General features: G+C 55.9%; 1 long non-coding RNA gene across 1 annotated transcript; it reads right to left on the reverse strand.

The window, feature by feature from the left end:
- Positions 1-4056: 4056 nt before the first annotated feature.
- Positions 4057-12421, reverse strand: LOC115500024. The gene is made up of 4 exons (XR_003964349.1): positions 12348-12421; positions 6984-8201; positions 6572-6763; positions 4057-4390 (listed from the first exon to the last, which is right to left on the reverse strand). It is a non-coding gene; the product is annotated as an uncharacterized LOC115500024 (long non-coding RNA).
- Between the last annotated feature and the right edge of the window lie 359 nt (positions 12422-12780).

The raw sequence follows: 12780 nt of genomic DNA on the forward strand, positions 1-12780 counted from the left end.
ACCCCCCCTCACCCCTTCCGCCACGGAAGGACTCCGAGAGGAGAAAGCAGAGAGCTGTCCGTGAGCCCAGAAGCCAGGTCTCCCCACACACCGAATCTGCCGGCACCTTGATCTTGGACTTCCCAGCCCCCAGAACAGAAAGACGTAAATGTCCGTTGTTTATAAGCTACCCAGTCTGTGTTATTCTGTTAGAACTGCCTGAATAGATGAAGACAGCCATCATTCAAGAGCAGAGAAAAGGCTAATCGTGTGGTTCAAACCGAATGCAAAGGCTGTAGGGATCTTGGTCACCTCCAAGGAGGAGGAAGGTGTGGAAAGGGACACTGGGTTGGGGGACATGTGGCGTGACATGTGGCTAACTCTAAAAGGAAGTGGATGATGGGTTTTTTTTTTTCCAAAGAAAGGAAAAATGTTACTAAACAGAAATGTATGAAAATAAACTCTAAGGAGACTGCTTAGTCTATGTCACCCTTAGAACCAGAAACTTCACCTGGATCCTGCCCCTTTAAATTCCAATCTCCCCACAGAAGATAGAATTCCAGACTCTTCCGTTATTCCGGCAGGTGTCTGTCTGGCATGGATTACAGGGCGTGTGTCCTGAGGACTGGCTGCACCCAGTAAGAAAACTGTTATGGGCTGAGATGTGTCCCCCCAGATTCATATGTTGGAGTCCTGACCTCAGAATGTGGTTGTATTTGGAGAGAGCTCTTGGGTTTTGTTTTTTTTTTTTCCAGCTTTATTGAGATATAACTGACATAGGACATTGTGAAAATTTAAGATACACAACATGCAAATTGAATACATTTATGTATCGCGGTACGATTACCATCACAGCACTAACCTTCATCACATCGCGTAATTACCGTTCCTTTTTTGTGCTGAGAACGTTTAAGGTCTACTCTCTTAGCAACTTGGAAGCATAGAATGCAGTATTGTTAGCTGGAATCACAATGCTGTGCGTTCGATCCTCAGAAGGTGTTCGTTCACCTTCCAAGTGGGAGCTGGTGCCCTTTTACCCGTCTCCCCACTTCCCCCACCCCCAGCTCCTGGTAACCATCATTCTGCCCTCCATTTCTACGAGTTTGGCTTTTTTAGATCCTGTGCATGAGACGTGACATGCAGTATTCGTCATTCTCCGTCTGATGTATTTCGCGTAGCGTTATGCCCACAGAGGTCCGCTCCCGGGGGCCCGCAGCATTTTGCACCGTAACCCAGCTATGGAAACGCCCCAGGTGCCTGTCAGCGGGCAAGTGCATAAAGCAGATGTGTATAAATATAGAATGGCGTGTTATTCGGCCACAAAGTGAAGGAAATCCTGCCGCTTGGGACATCACAAAGATAAGGTCCTTACAGAGGTAACTGAGTTAAGCTGAGGTCATTAGACCCTAACCCGGCATGACTGCCGTGGCTCTTAGAAGAGGAAATTTGAGGGAGAGGGAGGCGATGTGAAGACACAGCGATTATTCGCTGACAAACAAATCGTCATGTTTCGGGAGTGTGTAGACATATTGTAGTCCCGGAAAGTGATTCTTGGGGGGAAATATTCTGCCTTTGAAAATGTGAGGGCTCTGCACCCCTTAATAGGGCACTTCGGTGACTCGACGGTAAAGGGCGTGAGAGCCTAGCTCCCCGGGGACAGCGTGGCCCAAGGAGGGACCCTTTCACCAATGTTGTCAGGGTTCACTGGGCCCCCAGGAATAATGACGTGAAACATGCACGGTGGTATTACTGTGCTTATTCTCTTAGAGAAAAGACAGCGAGGGCTACTCCCGACTGCCACACGGAATGGGGCTCTGTGCCTTTCTGGGGGCGGGGGGGGCTGGGGAAGTCCCAGCTGGGGTGCAGCAGATTCACGAGCCGCCCCCCTGGCAATCTGCCCCCAGCGGGAGGACACTGTGTCTGGGCAGGCCGGGACAGGGTTCCACAGAGCACAGCAGCCACGTGAGGGATGCACCCGGCCGTCCCTGGCAGCGTGGCTGGAAAAATCCACTGCCGTCCTCCCCCCGCTCACTTGCCGCTCAGGCTCCAGGTCTTGGGGGCAAGTTCCAACACTTGCTTCCCATTGAGGACACGTCAGATCCCCGCATTTGCCCAAAATCGCCCACTGGGTAATTAATGGTGCGCACAAGGATCATTTATGAGCTCGTTGTTCACAGCAATGCCTGATTGGCAAGAGACGCTGGTCCAAGGAGCCGGGTAGGGCTCTCCGTGGCCCAGAACTCGACCTCAGAGGCGAGGCTGATTCAGACTTGCATTCTGGGAGGTTTCTTTTCATACACAAGGTTTCTGCTACAAAAGGGACCGGAGGGACTGGACTCCCAAGAGCTGGAGAATTCTTTGGAGTCGTAAGTCTGACACTATGTTTCCCTCTGACTTTCATCCCTGCAGGTAAAGGAAGCCGGATAGGCTTCACTCAGCAAGCAAGCCGGTGGGGGAGACAGAGAAGGTGACATCGGAGTCCTAATCCTCCTGCCCAGTGCCTGGGCCATCTGAATAGGAGATGCTGGGAAATCAGGAAACCTGACTTTAAGTCCTGGCTCTGATTAAGCACTGAATTACCGTCCATCAGCACTGTGGTCCATCAGCCGGGTCCAGGATCGCTGCCGAGGGCTGGACGCTCGCCTCCTCCCTGCCCTTCTCCGTGACGCACACACCCCCCTCAAAATGACATGCCGTGGTGCGCACGTTCAGCAAACAAATGTGACTGTCTTTCTTGCCTGGTTGGTCCCATAATCAGTGGTCACGGGGAACTTGGGCTCCCCAGCAAGCCCACCAGTCACGGCTGGCTCCGTCTGACCCGCTCCTCGGGGCTTGGCCCAGCTCTTTCTGGAGCTCGCTCCGTCTACCCAGGGTGCCTGGCTGTGCGCTCCCAGGCCACGTGGCATGGTTGCTGGTCCGGGGATCACCTGCTCACCCCGCGGTTTCTCCCCGATCTCTGGCTCTGCTGCAGCTGCAGCACAAATGAGGCTCAGGGTCCCTCCTGAAGGCCCCCGCCTCGGCCCCCTGGGGGTGCAGAACCCTCAGGTCTGTGTGCCGGCCCAGCCGCGCCTCAGCCCCCTGCTCTGAGGTCCCTGTGTGCCTCCACCCGGGATCTTCGGCCAAGCCCTGTCCCCTGATTCCACAGAAGGGGCGCCTGGCCGAGCGCCCACGTGAAGCTCGCTTTCTGCCGCGTGGACTGGCCGTGGCTGGCTGCCCCTCGGAGGTGGAGGGAATACCTCTGGGAGGAAGGTTCCTGCAAAGTCCCACATCAAAGCAGGGGCAAGTCTGCTGTGCCTCCTTCTCCCCTTCACTCCACGTTGGGCCTGTATCTTCCTCACCTTGGCTGGCCTTGGCCTTCCCTTCAAACCCCTCTCACTCTCCTCCCCCCCCCCCCCCCGCCCCCCGCCAGGAGAGCCCTCCTCTCCCGCCCACTAGTGAGGGACGGCCCTGTGCCGAGCAATACTGCCTTTCTCTTTCCTCTCCATGCAGAAATGTCTACACGTCCCCAGATAACGGAAGGCCCCGGCTGAAGAGGGGCAAGGTCACACCAAAGCAGGCAGGAAGCTCTAGTGTATTAACTTGCCTTCAAAACTATGTTCTCCTGTAATTTAGAAAAGGATCGCGTTCTTCAGAGGGTTCAAAAAGCCTGGCACAGAGAAGATCTGTAAGTTTTGCAGGTGAAACGAACCCGCATTTCATGAATTTACACACGTGGAGAGGACACGAAGACCCAGGTCACAGGACACTGCCTGTGGTCTCTAAATACTTGTGTTCTTTGAGAAAGAACACATTCCGTGAAAATATTGTTTACCACCGTTGGCACTTTATGTTATGTTTCATTGCCAAATTACTTCTCACAACGGTCGTAATTATCCATATACCAAAGGGAAGAGGGAGCTAGTTTTTTTTTATTTTTTTTAACGTTTATTTATTTTTGAGAGAGAGAGTTTTCTCTCTGAGGGGGAGGGGCAGAGAGAGAGGGAGACACAGAATCCCAAGCAGGCTCCAGGCTCCGAGCCGTCAGCACAGAGCCCGATGGGGGGCTCAAACTCACGAACCGTGAGATCGTGACCAGAGCCGAAGTCGGACGCTTAACCGACTGAGCCACCCAGGCGACCCCCTTTTATTTAAATTTTTTTTTAAGGAGGGAGTTAGCTTTAATGGTTGAGAAAGGACAACATTGGCGTCGACCGTACTGGTTGTAACAGGGCTGGTGGCTCCAGAATCCCGACACCCTGACAAGATGGTCGGCTCCCCTCGATCCCCGACTGCCCGACGTGCCCCACGGGGCCACGGGTCACCCACCCGGCCTTCTTTGCAAGACTGCTTATCAGCAAGGGGGGCAGTCTCTCCACATCTTCCTTCCTTCCTCGCTTCCACCTCGGTGTCTCGGGTCAGTCAGAGATAACATCTATTCAAGATCGATACATAGGAAATACTATCATTAGCTCTGTGAATCTCATGGGGCAGGAAATTTCATCCTGTCTCATGGAAACCGTGAGATACCGTTTATTGCTTTAAGCTGCTAAATTTGTAGTAATTTTCCTTTTTGTTGCAATAGAAAACCAATACGCTGGTGCTTCTTTTTTAATGGACAGCAAAAGTGAAGACACTCATCACATAGATCCCACACTCTACTAGGGAGAGTGGTTGGCTCCTACCCTCCTAGCCTTCTTCTCTGTGATTGCTGAAGTATAGTGGACAGGACTTAGACTCTAAGAGACCCTACAGCTCCCATGGGGAGCCAAGAGGTGGGAGCCACCGTAGGAGGGGGTATTTCCTTGGTTCAGATGACTCAGCATTGCCCTTCTACCGGACTGTAACTCCATGAAAGAGAAATTGAATTTTATTTTTTCTCTTTTTCTTCCATTCCCAGTACTATGCCAAATGATGAAAAAGAATGTGACGGATGAATGGGTGGATGAATAGATGGAAAGATGAGTGATGATAGATAATGGGTGGATAGAGGGATGGATGGATGGAAGGATGGAGGAATAGGTGATGGATGGATGGGGGATGGATGGATGGGTGGACCGCTGGCTGGCTGGCTGGCTGGCTGGCTCGCTCGCCGGGTAGCTGCTGGCTGGATGGCTGGCTGGCTGGCGGGCTCGGTGCTGGCTGGCTGGGTGGCCCGCTGGCTGGCTGGCCGGCTGGCGGGCTCGGTGGTGGCTGGCTGGGGGCTGGCTGGCTGGGTGGCCCGCTGGCTGGCTGGCTGGCTGGCTGGCTCGCTCGCTGGGTCGCTGCTGGCTGGCTGGCTGGCGGGCTCGGTGCTGGCTGGCTGGGGGCTGGCTGGCTGGGTGGCCCGCTCGCTGGGCCGCTGCTGGCTGGCTGGCTGGCCGGCTGGCGGGCTCGGTGCTGGCTGGCTGGGTGGCCCGCTGGCTGGCTGGCCGGCTGGCGGGCTCGGTGGTGGCTGGCTGGGGGCTGGCTGGCTGGGTGGCCCGCTGGCTGGCTGGCTGGCTGGCTGGCTCGCTCGCTGGGTCGCTGCTGGCTGGCTGGCTGGCGGGCTCGGTGCTGGCTGGCTGGCTGGCTGGCTCGCTCGCTGGGCCGCTGCTGGCTGGCTGGCTGGCCGGCTGGCGGGCTCGGTGCTGGCTGGCTGGGTGGCCCGCTGGCTGGCTGGCCGGCTGGCGGGCTCGGTGCTGGCTGGCTGGGGGCTGGCTGGCTGGGTGGCCCGCTGGCTGGCTGGCTGGCTGGCTCGCTCCCTGGGTCGCTGCTGGCTGGCTGGCTGGCGGGCTCGGTGGTGGCTGGCTGGGGGCTGGGTGGCTGGGTGGCCCGCTGGCTGGCTGGCTGGCTGGGCTGGCTAGCTGGGTCGCTGCTGGCTGGCTGGGTGCTGGCTCGCTGGCTGGCTGGCTCCGTGGATGGCTGAGTCGCCGGATGCATGGTTGGTAAGTGGATATATCAATTTGTTGTTAGTCTCTTATGACCTTGGGCCTATTTTAGGGCCTAGACTTAAACCTTGTCTCTATAATAAAGCACCCACCTTTGCACCACAATCCACCAACTTGTGGGCCCTGCTTTGTCCTTGTCAAAGGACAAAGGTCCAAGGTCCAAGGTTGCCACTGGCCTGCCTGGATCACTGTGCCTTCCCTATTCCTGGGTCTTGGACCCCACCATCTGCCGAATGTCTTACCTCCTGAAGCCTTGGCTGCCACCAGTTGTGATCTTACAAACGTCCTCCATTGATGACATTGGAGCCTGGCTGCTAACTGCGGTCTTCTGAATGCCCTCTGTTGTTGACCCAAGTTCTGCTCCTCCTCCCCACTTAGAGCTCTGCTGTCTCCAGGGTCCCCCCTCCCCTGGCCTGGCCTATTTACATTCCTCCCTGACAGGTGCTATAAAACATAGTCTCATCAGGCACGGAACATGTCATCTGGGATATTGTAAAATCCCATATGGTTACTATTTTGGGGAATACAATCTCAGAAACACGAGAAAGGCAGCCACCCATGGGTTTCGACAGAAGCAGGAAAAAGTGGTCATGGCTCCTATGCTCGGTTCCTCCGTGCTCCTTTGCACAGGGGAGGGACAGAGGGCAAACACTGACGAGGGAAATTGCTGCAGAAGAGTATGTGCCCCTTGAGTTTGGCTGACCCACCTGATTTTCTCCTCTGACAAAGTGAGGGGCTCTTTGTCGGCTCGGACAACTGCCCGGGTGGCTGTAAAGTGGAAAGGGTGAGTGTAGGACACCGTCTCAGAGCAGGAGGGTGTCATGAGCTCCTTGGTCCCCTGTTCTCCCCCGACTGTTGTCTCAGAGGGTGGGAGCACCGCGCGTGTCCCTGGGCGGCACCTGCCAAAACCAAATCGAAGCAAAATTTGAGCGGAGGAGGCCTGAAATGGGTTTCCTTCCATACCTTGCTGTGAGGTGCTGCAAAAGTTCTCACAACTATGGGGTTGTCACAAGCACGTTGTAGTCCTTTAAACATTCTTTTTTGAGTGTTAAAGAATTATTAGTGAAAATATGATCTTAAGCCCAAGATTAATTCACTTTTTAGGACAGAGCCACTTACCAAAGGTCTAGCCACCATTTTTGCGCACCGGGGTGTTTTAGGGGCTTTTTCTCAATTATTCCTCATGACGACCCTATGGGTGTAGTGCCCATTTTACCAGTGAGGACACTCACTGAGGTCACACAGCTCATGAGCGACAAAGCCAGGGTCCAAGCTGAGGCTGAGTCCAAAGTATCTTGGCTTACGCTCACTGTGTTGCCTCCAATATCTATCTCATTCAAGATGCAGCCAGGAAGGAACCGCTGAAGGTTGAACCGAGGAGTCAACAGGCTCTCCAGCACGCGGTCAGTCCGCAAGGTGCTTGCGAGAACTTCCCGGTCTCAGGTCGATCTCCAGCGCCACCCCGGGGAGGCGTGGCAGAGGCACGGGCACCAGAAAGGCAGGTGCCAGGTTTGGGTTTATCAGAGCTGGCATCACCTTGCCATTCTACCGTTGCTTAGTCTTGTGAACACAAGGACGCTGTGTGACCTCTCTCGCCTCTGTTTCTCCTCCATAAAGTGGGAGGGACAGCAAAATCCCTAAACCTCATACGGCGGTCGTCAAGACTCAGTTTGAGTCAAGGACTGAAGCCAAGGCCTGACACATGAGAACGGAGTGGTGGTTCGCTGTCACCATCCTGGCGGCCAGCGCTGGCTTCGCTGGAGAAGAAGAAGGTGCCCTGATGGTCAGGACCCACAGGAAACAGCCCTGGACAGCTGATCTGAACAGGGACCTCGGACCACCTGTGTGTCACGGCCGAGCTCGGGGCTGGAGGCGGACGCCGACCGTGGCTGTGGGTGCAGGTGACAGCACGGGAACTGCGACAGCATCACAGCTTGAGAAACCGTCGGGCAGCCGTGTCGGTAAGCCCCGCCCCCCCGGTCTCCTCGATCACAGATCCCCGAAGGACCCGCCGAAGCCCGCTGTCCACGAGACGGGGGCTGTCTTCACAGCAAGGCTCTCCAGGATAAACCCGAGACGTGGGAACGTGCTCCCAGCTCGTCCGCCTTGGAGCTCTCGTGGCGCTTGCGCCGGAGGTGACGCGGTCGCAGTGTGGGGCAAGGACCTGCAGATCTGAACGGCAAGTCACAAAGGCGGCTTTGATGTGGTCTGCTCTGGCCAGAGCTGCCCGGCTGCCTCCCCGACAGAGTATCAACAGCACCATCTGCACACGCCCGAGCCCATCGTGTCATTCTCGCCTTGGGAGTGAAACGTAGCTGACGGAACATTCTGGAAACGCTGCCAGAGAGTGACGAAAGATGTTAATTTAACTATTAAAACTCAACAAAGGGGCCCCCTTGTTAACAAAGAACAATTTCAGACAGGAAAGGAGCTAAGAAAACGCCGTCCAAACTCTGGTGTGGAAGGCAACGGCCGTAAGGGGTGTCTTAGAGGGAGCTGTCCCCCCGCCCCGCCCCCGGGTGGAATTAACCTGAAAGCTGGCAACAGTCAGGCAATGCCTTACACCCCCAACCCGTACACTGCGGCCTCTGGAGCAGCTGCCCCTCCCGGGGAAGGAACCGAGGCCGGGCTGTCGGTTCTGACTTGTTCTCCCAGCACCTGTGGGGAGCCCGTGCGCGCCCCACACTTCGGATCTTTCTCCTCTGTGCTCCCACGCAGATCGGTGGTGGACACGAGCCGAGGGGCGCTCCGTTGGGCGTGCGCTGCTCGCGTCCAGTCCTCTCGGGGCTCTGTCCCACTGGGGCCTGGGCATCTGCCCACTGGCTCTGAGCTCAGGCCCTCCTCTGCACCATCACGGAGCTAGCTTCCGGGGATTCTAGGGAAGATTCTGCAGGAAAAGCGAATGCAGACTGGTGTTTACGTGCAACGGGTAGCACCGTGCGTGGCAAACGCTGCTGTGGTTGCGGTTAGACACGGCCGTCGAAACTTCCAGAAAACCGTTCCATCCTTCTGGCCAGTGCAGCTCTGGGGAGAGAGGATCGTGACCATTCTGTGGGCACCATTGCCATTCTGTTCCTTGGCCTGGTCCCGACAGGGCACTGACTGCTGTCATTAGTTCAGCGAAATGTTTACGGAGCGCCCGGCACAGCATGGAAATTACACTTTGGTGTTTTAGACCAGACTCTGCGATGGTACAAATCTGACACTTAAGAAACTCTAAATTCCGTTTTCTCACTGGAGACTTTAATCAAGTAACCGTCTTGCTGATTGCTCTGTAGATGATTCTCACCGTCTGCGTAACAGCCCCGGATAACAGTCGTAGACGGGGGGGGGGGGGGGGGGCGGATAAATCTCTCTTATGTGGGTATTGCCTTGTCAACCAAACATTAACTCAAATAACAGATGGGCTCCAAGGTGTGATACTGACAAAATAAGGAGGTTTGATCCCGTTTGGGTGGAGAGGGGAAAGAGAAAGGCATCTCTCTTCACTTCTGGATGCCTCGGCGTAAACCGAACAGTTCAGTTTTAGGAAACCGTGGATCCTGGCTTCCTGAAGTCTGCAGACTGCAGATGTGGAGGGAGATGAGGGGTTGCCAGGAGGCCTTTTAGGAATGCAGCTATGGGGCGCCTGGGGGGCTCAGTCAGTTAAGCACCCGACTCTTGGTTTCTGCTCAGGTCACGATCTCACAGTTCTGTGGGTTCGAGCCCTGTGTCGGGCTCCGCGTCGGCAGCGGGGAGCCTGCTTGGGATTCTCTCTCCCTCTCTCTCTGCCCCTCCCTCACTCACGCTGTCTCTGTCTCTCCCCCCCCAAAAAAATAAATACACTTGAAGAAAATCAAAAAAGAAATGCCGCTATGGTCTTGATTAAGGATCTGAGTTTCTAAACAAGGGACGAGATGTTCCTACACCTGCTGAGAGAAGGAAATGAAGTCAGGATTCCACCTCTCTGAACGTGGGATGGTTTCTCCCATGTGCACCCCGGGCTCCCTGCCTCCTTATTCTCCTTGACTAGTCCAATAGCTTGTCCTGCGCACAAGCTTTCCCTTATGTGTGTTCTTCACCTTTGTTGTTAACCTTCTTTAGGTCACAGGTGAATCTTCTGAAAATTCAGTGCAAAACAGGAAGCCTCCCCCCAGAAAGATGAACAAACACACATGGGGATCGGCAGGAGCCTCGAAGAGCCGCTTACCTTACGTTTTTTCCTCCTTTCCAACCTCGATCGTCCCGTTAGCCGTCCCCCAGCTCTGCTCCCAGGTGGCCAGGAGCAGGGCAGGCTGAGGCTGAGGCTGAGCGTGATGCGGGCCCTGCAGGGTGGGGGGTGGACAGGTGTCCCCTCAAGAAACAGAGCCAGTAGGACATATGTCCATAGAGGGAAAGAGATTTATCTTCAGAAGTTGGCTGACATGAATATGAAGGCTGGCGAGTCCCAAACTGGTAGGGAGGAGACCCGGAAAGGACCAAAGCTGCAGTGGGAGTCTGCTGGCAGAATGTTCCCTCTTGCTCCGGGGATGTTCGTCTTTGTTCTCTTCAGGCCTTCACCTGCTTAGATGGGGCCCACCCACACTTTGGAGGGAAATCTGCTCTACTCAAATTCCACCAATTTAGATGTTCTTCTCATCCAAAAAAGTCCTCTCAGAAATGTCCCGGGTTGTGCTTGACCCCATCCGAGCCCCACGACCCAGCCACGTTGACATGTAAAATTAACTCTCACAAGGGGGCCGTGGGCTGGGGATCAGGTGCGTCAGAACCCATCGGTGGCAGATCAAGCTACCCTGACCGTGTTTTCTTTCCCCGCCCTGGCCTCTACCCCTTGGTCTCCGCGTCCTTTGCCTGGTTAACTTGTCTTCCCTTCGTGGCTCTCTCTCCCTTGTGACCAAGAGGCCTTGCTTAGAGAAGGAGCTTCCTTGGTGCGTGACTAAAGCCATCTTTATGCAGACAGGTCAGGAGCTGCTATGAGTTTTTGTTTTTGCAAACAGCATAGCAGGTCCACCACTGGTGTCGTAGGTTGTGTGGCCTCTGGGTCCACTTGGCCGCACTGGTGGGGACCCGCGGCCCCCTGGCTGGTTTGCTGAAACGGGAGGGTCCCCTCGTCAGAGAGCACGACCTCTTCTTCATGTCTGGTCGTGTGCAGTCATGACACGGGCCCCTGGCCGCTGGTCTGGAACAGGGCACCACAGGGACAACTGGTCCCCGTTGGCCGATTTCTAGTCACCACACGGGCTCAACGCGCAGTGAACCAGGAGCACCGCGTGCAAGACTCTGTGCCCGGCATCACGTGTGTGTGAGTGCACAGGTGTGCTCGAGCCCGAGCTTGAGCTCAGGGGATGTCATTGTCACAGCCTCGGGGAGACTACGGATCGCTTCCCTGTGCATCACCCCGAGAGCCCCACACGTACGTGCCTGTGTGCAGGGGCCGTGGCAGAGTGTGGAGAAGGGAGGGAGAGCCCATGGGGCTCCGGATGACATCGCCCGCCCTGGGAACAGGGGAGCAGAACCTTGGAAGGGACAGCCTGTTCCATGCGCGTGGTGGCAGTGAATTGCTTTCCTGTCTACTTGGGTCTGTGACTGCCGACGCCCCTGTGTGCCAGACGGTGTCCCCGTGAACGAGCCCCCTGGCCAGGCTCAGCTGGGTCAGGCGTCGGTTCTGATACCCAGAAGTGAGCTCCGCTGGGCATTTCCAAACATCCCAAAGTGCCCGCCCACCCCGGGCGTGGCAAGACCCACGGCCCTTCAAGGGGCACCCGGCGGGGAGGTGGGAACAGACCCAGCACCTGTGCCCCACCCCGGGGGCTCACAGGGCGGACCTCGGTCGTGTACTCAGTGTCACGAAGACACGAAACTCCATCAGGACAGAGGACATGGAGATGCCACTGAATTGGCTACAGTTAAATTCTGCACCCGTGGGGCAGCCATCAAATGGAAGTCAAAAGAACATAAACAAAACCCCCACATTTCCTAATAGCCAGGCACTTTGACGAGGGGCTAGCTGGTTGGGAGATTGGCTCAAGTTCTTTCTTCCTTTTCTTTTCTTTTTTTTTTTAAGTCTTTCTTTCCTTGTTGGGTGCTGTGCTCCACCAAGCCTGGGGACCATCTCGGTACTTCTTGAGAAAGAGCATCGAGCCAGAACTTGGCAGAGAGGCAGAAACAAGAGGGAAAGACACAACACGCTAGCTTATCCTAGTAAACACTGGGAGGCTTAAGGAAAGCTGTGCACTTCACACATGCGAGCTTCTGAGGTCTCGGCCAAGGGCGATCACGGCGAAGCCGCAGAAGTGAGGTCAGGTCTGAGCCTGCAATCCCGGATTCCCCTTCTCCTGCCTGGGCAAGCTCGCATCGCTCGGAGGGACCCCAGGGTCCCACACCTGCGCGCCTGCCTTCTGGCCGCCTCCCCCTCCCCTTCCTCCCTCTTATTCCGTCCCAGCCCGAAAGGGGAAGGGAGCGTAGGTGCATCTCGACTCTCTAGTCTGCACAACGCTGAACTACCTGGATTCCAAAACAATTCCGAAGGCTCAGAGGACACAACTGGAACTGTCCCTTGTCCCTCTGGCCCCAGAGGCCAGCCTTCTTCGGGGTAACTGAGAGCCGTGGTTCTTACAGCGTGCTCCCCGGGACGGCAGCCTGAGCGCTCTGTGCAAACTTCTTAGAAGCGCACCTCCCTGGGCCCAGCCTGGGCCTGCTGAGTCAGGGCCTCCGGGAACCAGCGTCGCTGCTCGGACAAGCCCTGCACCAGGCTCCTGGGTGACTCCGTCTGAAAAGCCCTGCCGTCGGGATGGGCTCAGGGATTCGGGTTGCAGACTTTGGCTCCCGGAAGAGCCAGTCTCAACGGGCCTTCGGACAGACCGCACACCCCAGCCTGCTTTGTTTTCTGCCTTGTGTCGTTTCTTCTTACAGAGAAATAGAGCCCGTGCAAGGCCTC

Source organism: Lynx canadensis, chromosome D4 (genome assembly GCF_007474595.2).
Source record: "Lynx canadensis isolate LIC74 chromosome D4, mLynCan4.pri.v2, whole genome shotgun sequence".
Lineage (NCBI taxonomy): Eukaryota > Metazoa > Chordata > Mammalia > Carnivora > Felidae > Lynx > Lynx canadensis.